This window comes from Suricata suricatta, chromosome 10 (genome assembly GCF_006229205.1).
Source record: "Suricata suricatta isolate VVHF042 chromosome 10, meerkat_22Aug2017_6uvM2_HiC, whole genome shotgun sequence".
NCBI lineage: Eukaryota > Metazoa > Chordata > Mammalia > Carnivora > Herpestidae > Suricata > Suricata suricatta.
Window position 1 is genome coordinate 130,703,516 of NC_043709.1, and position 7,038 is coordinate 130,710,553.

Here is a 7,038-nt window from a genome sequence, read left to right on the forward strand (position 1 = left end):
GGTGTCCCCGTCCCCGCCGCGGCCGCGTTTCCCGACGGGGAGCCTGCGCTCCCCCCCCCCCGGGGCGTCGCCACCGCGCCCTGCACCCGCTGGGACCCGAGGCCGGCTCCCCCTCCGCCACCCCTCCCACCGACACCCTGGCCACGCGGGTTCCCCGTGCGCGCCGGCGACCCGCTGCCAGGTTCCGGCCGGTCTGGCCGCCCCTCTCCCCGGGTCCTTTTCTGCTGACGCGGGCACTTGCTAGACTCCAGGTCTAGGGTGACGCTTCGGCCGGGAACTGAGACACCTGATCGCAGGCTCCGCGCCCCCCATCACCCCAATTCTGTCGTTAGCGAAGGAAGGAAGGCTTCCTCTAAGGAAATTCGACTGCCAAAGACACTGGGGCTTATAAGGACTTAATCAAAATAGAAGTGATTTTTCAGTTTAATGGTCAAGCAAGGGCAAGATTCAGAGAAGTGCCCAGCTGGGCATTTCTTGTCGCCCTGGACTTAGGGGGCGGAAGCCTCTGCTCATTAGAGACACGGGCGCGAATCCTTCCAGCAGGGTTGGTGGCGGTTGGATGGGGGACGTGGGGGGCGGGGAAGAGTGGGTGAAGAAAGGAGAGAATTTATCCTGAGAAGTGATCAGTGAGGGAAAGACGCTGGTCGCTCAGTCTCAAAGGCTGAAGGTTTATTCTTGATTCTTGGACACCGGTCCCTGCACACTGTAAAGATGCTGTTTTAATGAGGCTGCAAGTCGATTTGTGAATTTTAAAAGCTTCCAGTCTGGCTGACTGATTCGTGGTTCAGGTCTCTTTGCGAGTGTATATATACCTGTGAGAGAGAGTTGAATGAAAGAACGGAAAGAAAGAAAGAAAGAAAGAAAGAGAGAAAGAGAGAAAGAGAGAAAGAGAGAAAGAGAGGAAGGAAGGAAGGAAGGAAGGAAGGAAGGAAGGAAGGAAGGAAGGAAGGAAGGAAGGAAGGAAAGAAGGAAGGAAGGAAGGAAGGAAGGAAAGGAAGGAAGACAAGAAGGAAAGAAAGAACCCCTGGCGTTATTCAGGGGCGCTGCCGGGGAGCAGCTGGACTCAGGGACTCAGGAGCCTGTCCTGTTCTGAGAAGGGCACAGGGTGGCCCCGCGCCTAAGGTCGTGGACTCTCCAATAAACCTGTTCTTTGAGGAGTCCTTCTTTGGTACGCACCCGGAGCGCCAAGGCCAGGAGGCTAGAGACCCAGTTCACTGGGTCACACTGGGGGGGCTCTCCACCTATTGCCTGCACCCCTCACCCACATTCCCTGCCTCTTGGCCTCCCTGGCTCCTTTTACCTCGCTGGAGCGCCTTTCGCTGGCCTTTTAACCCCTTAACCCTGAGCAGGCGAACATCCCTCCCAGGGCTAGGACTCGGAGGCTGGACCAAGTAGAGAAGGCTACAGGGCCTGGGGACAGAGAGCCGGGTTTGGGATTCTTCCTGGCGGCAATCCCGACATCCTACCAGCATCAACTGCTTTCAATCCCGAGGGGTGTTGGGCCCCGTCCCTACATCGTAAGGCATTCGATTGGATTTTAAATATAAAAGGAAGTCCGTGGGCCTGTGGAGGTAGAAGATGGATCAGTAAATGACTAACGATGATAGTCCCCAATCTCTGTGATGGCCGAGTAGATAGGAAGTTCACCTGTTGGATAAAGAAAACGGAGACCTTGTAGGAAGAAGTAAATCGCCGGCAGAATCTCCAATCTTTCTACGAATGTGTGGCCACTTAGAGTTTTTCTAACCAGGGCTAGGGGATCTGTCTGTCTATTCTTCCAGGTTTCCAATATCCCATTCCTTTTCCCTGAAACACAGGCAATATTTTTCTTTCTGCCTATCTGTCTCCAGCATCACCCCCTTGTCAATTTATCTACCTTCCTGGATACACCCTCAGATTGGTGTAGTTCTTTCTCACGTGCTCGCCTCCAGATGAAAACATGCTCAATATTAACCTGGCTTTAAAAGTTCTAATCTTTCCATTGCACTCATTGAGATGTGTTCTCTTCTAAGTGTGCAGAGTGGGGGGAATTGGGAGGATGTAAAGGGGGTCTGGGGAGAGAAAAATCAGTTCTTTCATTTTTCTTTTCTTTCTTTTTTTCTTCTAGCAGAACATTTTTATTAAACTTGACTTTTAGGTCTGTGACTTTGCCTATGTTTCCGTGACGCCGAATTGCAGCCTGGTTGGGGTGAGTGAGTGGGTGGGTGGTGCAGGCCTGGCGGGGGGGGGGGCCTAGGTGGAACCATGGACATCTCAAATGAAAGTTTCGCAAAGCAGTAACTGGAAATTAAAAAAAAAATCAGACCTATTCCACCCAGGCGCCCTAAATAAATAGCCCCGTTTGCAAATTCCTATCAATTATTACGTGATGGGAAAAAATCCTATCTGAAAATAAAGCACGTGGACGTGGAGAATTTTAATTAAATCTTACTGTGGATATAATAACATGGAAGTGATTTTTCATTCGGCGCTTGCCTGCTCACCAGTGTTTTATGGCGTTTTCTTGCCTCTGACTTTATTTTAAAATATTAGACGAGGTGGAGAATTATAAACGGCTCTTTCCTTATCTGTACTGCTCACATATCCAGGATCAGAGAAGCTGATTAAGAAAGAAGTCAGAGGCAACGTTGGATTCATAATGATTTGGAATAATGAATCCTTATCTCTGCTTCCCAGATTATCTGCCTTTCAGCTCCCAATGTTTTGTTACATGGGATAATTTATTGCATCTAATACATCACAATGAATCTGATGGTAGAAAGTGATGGCCAGCGTTGTGAAAAGGGGGCCCTTATTTTTTATCCCGGGGCAATGAAACTGCTTTTTGCAGTTTTTAATTGGGAAAATATAAGGTAGATCTGATAAAAAAAAAAAAAAGAGCTGGGTATAATCTTGCCTGCTCGTGCCTTACCACGCGGCTCTTTAATTAGTGTGTCAATTTCAGGCTGAAATTAACAAGATCGACCTGAAGCCAGCCCTCACTTTCTCCCCAGCACCCAGATCCTAATTTTTAACATGATTTATTTTTATGAAAAAGGAGATAATTAATCATAAACACTGACTAAAGCACAGAGCCAAGTTAAGATAAAATGCCATTTGCATCTTTATAGAGAAAGATACCAATAATGTTAATTTTTCTGAGATTTCCTCCCTCCTCACCATCTCCTGTGCCCCCACACGGCTCCCACCCTGCCCTGCTCCCCACTCCAGCCTCATTCCAAGTAAACAAGAAAAAAAATCAATTTCAGGTTTCTCTTATTCGCTGCTCTCTTTTTAAAAGTACATATATATTTATTTATATATTCAGCTCTTCTGGCTTTGTCTGCTAACACATGCAGGATGTGCACAGGGTTTTTTTCCCCCCAGAGCACAGTGGTGGGTGGATCTGCCGGTTCTCCCAGACCCCCCCCCCCGACCTACTTCCCTCATCATCTTCCCTCCATTTTAGAGTTGGAAAGAAGAGGACCCACATCTCATTTAATGGTTAATTAGTTACGATAATTGGCATTTTTGTTTCTTTTGTATTTTGCCCTAACGCCAAAGGAACAAAAGCCATCTAAATGCAACAGGCTTTCCTCTCTGCCTCTTTCAGGATGGATTTCAGAATCCAGGGCTACACCGGGAGTGCCCTCCCCACCGCCAACGGAGCACCCTCCCGGCTTCAGGAAGTAGAAGGGGCAGGAGTCACTGGTAATTTGCTCTTTAAGGTTTTTGTGCCTGTTGATTACTTTCTGGTTGCTTGGATTAAACAATCGTTGCAAATATGCAAACCAGTGAGAGGAGATTCATACATATTGGCTCTCCAATTGTTCCTCCTGACGTCAGATCATAATTTCTTGGTAATTGGATGGCTTGTACCCAAGTAACGCTCATCTGAAATTCTCTACGTTTCTCTAGGTTGAGGTAGATTTTGTACTGGGAGATGGCGGGGGGGGGGCGGGGGGCGCAGGGCTTGATATATATATTTTTAAGAATTCTTTTCATTTCACCATAGTCCTCTTGTCTCCCTTCCTCCCCACACTCGAGAACGTTTACTTCTGACGTGTGACAACGTGTTTTGTTTCCTGGGAATGTAATTTTCCAGATGGTTCTAGAGTGGGCTGAAGAATGTTGAACACGGGTGGTAGAGACAAAGGGAGTGGGGTGCACTTGGGAGAGAAGCAAGGGTGAGGTCCAGTCACCCCTTCCCACCAGACAGCCTTCCTCTCCTGAGATTACTCTAGGTCCTCAGCCATCTGGGTTCAAGGGTCAGTTCCCGGTCCCACACTCTTACCCAAAGTTGGCAACCAAATAAGGACAGATTTTAAAAGCTTGTGTCTTGATGATGAAGATACTTCAGGCTTTAGGTGGTCGTGGAGAGGGAGAGAGAGACCTGATTTTTCTCCTTTTATCTTTCGGTTCCCTTTGGCCTTACTACAGTGGATTTCGGGTGTCTGGTTCCAATTTTGTATTAAATATCGCATGACTGCCCTCTCCAGCCTCTCCCTTCCTCTCCCTCTCCTCCTCTTCATCCCTGCCCCCCTCTCCCTTTTCCTCTCTTTCTCTCTTCCCTCTCTTTAGGACACATCACTCCAAGAATTTCAAGTATCAATTATAAGTAATATTAATTTCTCAGTCCCAAGCACCGAAGTGCGATGATCTGATAGGGGTATAAAAAACGGCGCTTCCCTAGATGAAACAGGCCAACGGAGCCTACTGGGCCATTTCCCATGCCCAGATGAACATTCAATTTTCCGGCATTATCTCCACACTTAAACTCGCGTTCTCCATTTCTGTGCCAAGATAAATTTGCATAATATTTGCAGCTGTAATTAGCTGATGAACATCTCCCAGCTCCCCCCTTTTGTCTCTCTCTGCATTTGGTCTTCCATTGATGCCACATTTGATCTTTAATATTACAGGATTCCCGATAGAGGATTGCGTATCTTATCTTCTCGGCTCCAAAATCTTTTAAGAAGGAGGGAGAAAGGGAGAGAGCAGGTTGGGGAAAAGCGTGAGTGAGGAGAATGAAGCTTCACTAATCAGAGTTTGAAAAGGTTACGTTTGAAGAAGGCATAGGTAGAGACAGAACAATTAAGAGAGAGACGGAGAATTATGGTGGGTGGGGGTGGGGAGAGGTGGGACTAGCCTCTTGGGAGGGGAGAATCTGGAATAAATGGGTGATTATGGAGAGAATTTGGGGGAGGTAGGGCTGAGATCTGGAACATGGCTGAGTCTGGCGGAGACTGGTAGTTGCAAGCCTCAACTGTGTGGCCCTTCCTCCCCTCTGGGAAGAGGGTCCTTGCCCCCCCTCCACCTCCCCCCCTGCTCCCGGGCTCCCAGGAGGGCGCTTAGTGGGGTGGCTCCCCTCAAGCAGAAACTGGAACTTCTGAAAGCAGGCGACTCTCTTATCTACTCATCTGGTTGTCTCTCCTGAATAGAGCACGCAGAACTCCTGAATTTCCAATACCTTCCAGGCATTTTCATTCTCTCCATTGCTGTTTATAATAAATAACCCCCCCCCAAGAAAAGAAAGTGATAATGGGGAGGGGGGAAGCAAATGCAAAGGGATCCAAGAGTCACGGACAAGAGGAGTCGGGGAGTCGGTCCTGGCCAGCAGCATCACCTCCAGCAGAAGTGGAGCAAAGCCAGAGGAGCCCCGCCACCCTCCCACCCCCCACGCCCCGTCCAAGTTGTTATTGTCATGTTACTTTCCTCCAGTTAAGTTTTCTGACCTGGGTGGCGGCAAGGTGGATGGGAAGGCGGCTCAGAGGAGCCACTGGTTGAATTAGTATTTGTGGGAATCCGGAGGGGTAGAGAGAGAAAGGAAAGGAAAGAGGGAGAAGGAGGAAAAAAAGAAGACGAGAAAGAGTCGATTTTCATGCCAATCATTGGAACAAATAGCTAACATTTAACGTTTACACCCGCGCTGGCGGCACCCTGGCGCTGCGAGGGCCTGGAGCCCGGCTAAAATGTCCCGAAAGCCTTTGGAGAAAACGAGTTTCCAGCTATCAGGTTCTCCCCATCTCCCCCCTTCCACAGGGCTTCGGTTTCAGGCTGGACTTGTCCAATGTCTGCGTTACCGCTGCGCGCTCCTAAATGAGTGTCAAGGAGGCAAATATCAAATAGCGCCGGGGTCAGGGCGGTTTAGTTAACCGTGCAGGGCGCTCGGGACTCACCCTTGTGTGGGACCCGCAGGGGAACAAGGCCTGCGGAGGGAGGGCGGACGGAGAGGCGGGTGGACGGACTGATGGATGGACAGATGGACGGGTGGGCGGGCAGGTGGATAGATGGATGGGTGGGTGGGTGAAGAGGGACCTGGACACAGGTGCGCTGAGCAGCTCCACACCCCTGCCCTCCCAGGGCAGAGGAAGGCTCTTAGTTTGGGAAAAGTTCCTTGAAACTTTTTTCTTTTTTCCTTTCTTTCTTTTTTTTTTAAATGAGGCCAATTTTCTAAAGCGAAGCTGAGAAGTTGGTCTCTAGTCTCGGCCCTGTCAATGTGCGCCTTTAGTAATTATTATTATTAGCTCAGGCCTCAGTTGCTAATTGAGGGGGTTGGACAGGATGATGGCCACGGTCCCCTCCCGCAGGGAAGAAGAGCAGGCGGTGGGCCCAGGGCGGTTAACCGGGAGTGGAGGGTGCCCGACCAGACCCGCTCTCCAGCCCCAGTGCGCCTTGGGGACCCTGGGACCACCCCCAACTTGGCCCACAGGCGCTGGCCCGACGGACTTCCGGAAGACTGAGTCCAAAAAAACCCCTCACGCGAGCACCAAAGCCCAGAGTTCGGTGGCCAGGAGCCGTAGCGACGATCCTGGGGTCACCGCCCGGGGGGAAGTCCTGCTTTCCCCGCCGCGCCCACCCCGGTTCGTGCGGCGCTGTCTCCTCGCTGTCTTGGGTCTCTCAAGTGTTTCCAAAGGAGAGCAGCGTTTTCGGAGGTGGGGGAGGGGGGCGGATGGAGGTTGCCCTCAAAATCCCGGACTCCAAGCGCCAGAGCGGAAGTCCCCGCCGAAGCAGCGTTTGGGCGGAGATCCGGGACCGCGCGCGGTGTCAGAAATCGAT

The 7,038-nt window shown here is 50.4% G+C and overlaps 1 long non-coding RNA gene across 3 annotated transcripts in view; it reads left to right on the plus strand.

Moving 5' to 3' along the window:
• Window positions 1-219: 219 nt before the first annotated feature.
• LOC115305390 overlaps window positions 220-7,038 on the plus strand; it is a 10,297-nt gene continuing 3,478 nt past the window's right edge. Inside the window, exons 1-3 of one of the 3 annotated variants that reach the window (XR_003914760.1) lie at window positions 220-544; window positions 2,108-2,188; window positions 3,593-3,690. This is a non-coding gene — a long non-coding RNA (uncharacterized LOC115305390). Of the gene's footprint in view, window positions 545-950; window positions 1,169-2,107; window positions 2,189-3,592; window positions 3,691-7,038 lie in introns of those variants that run through there. The other 2 variants (XR_003914759.1, XR_003914761.1) reach the window with 2 other exon arrangements.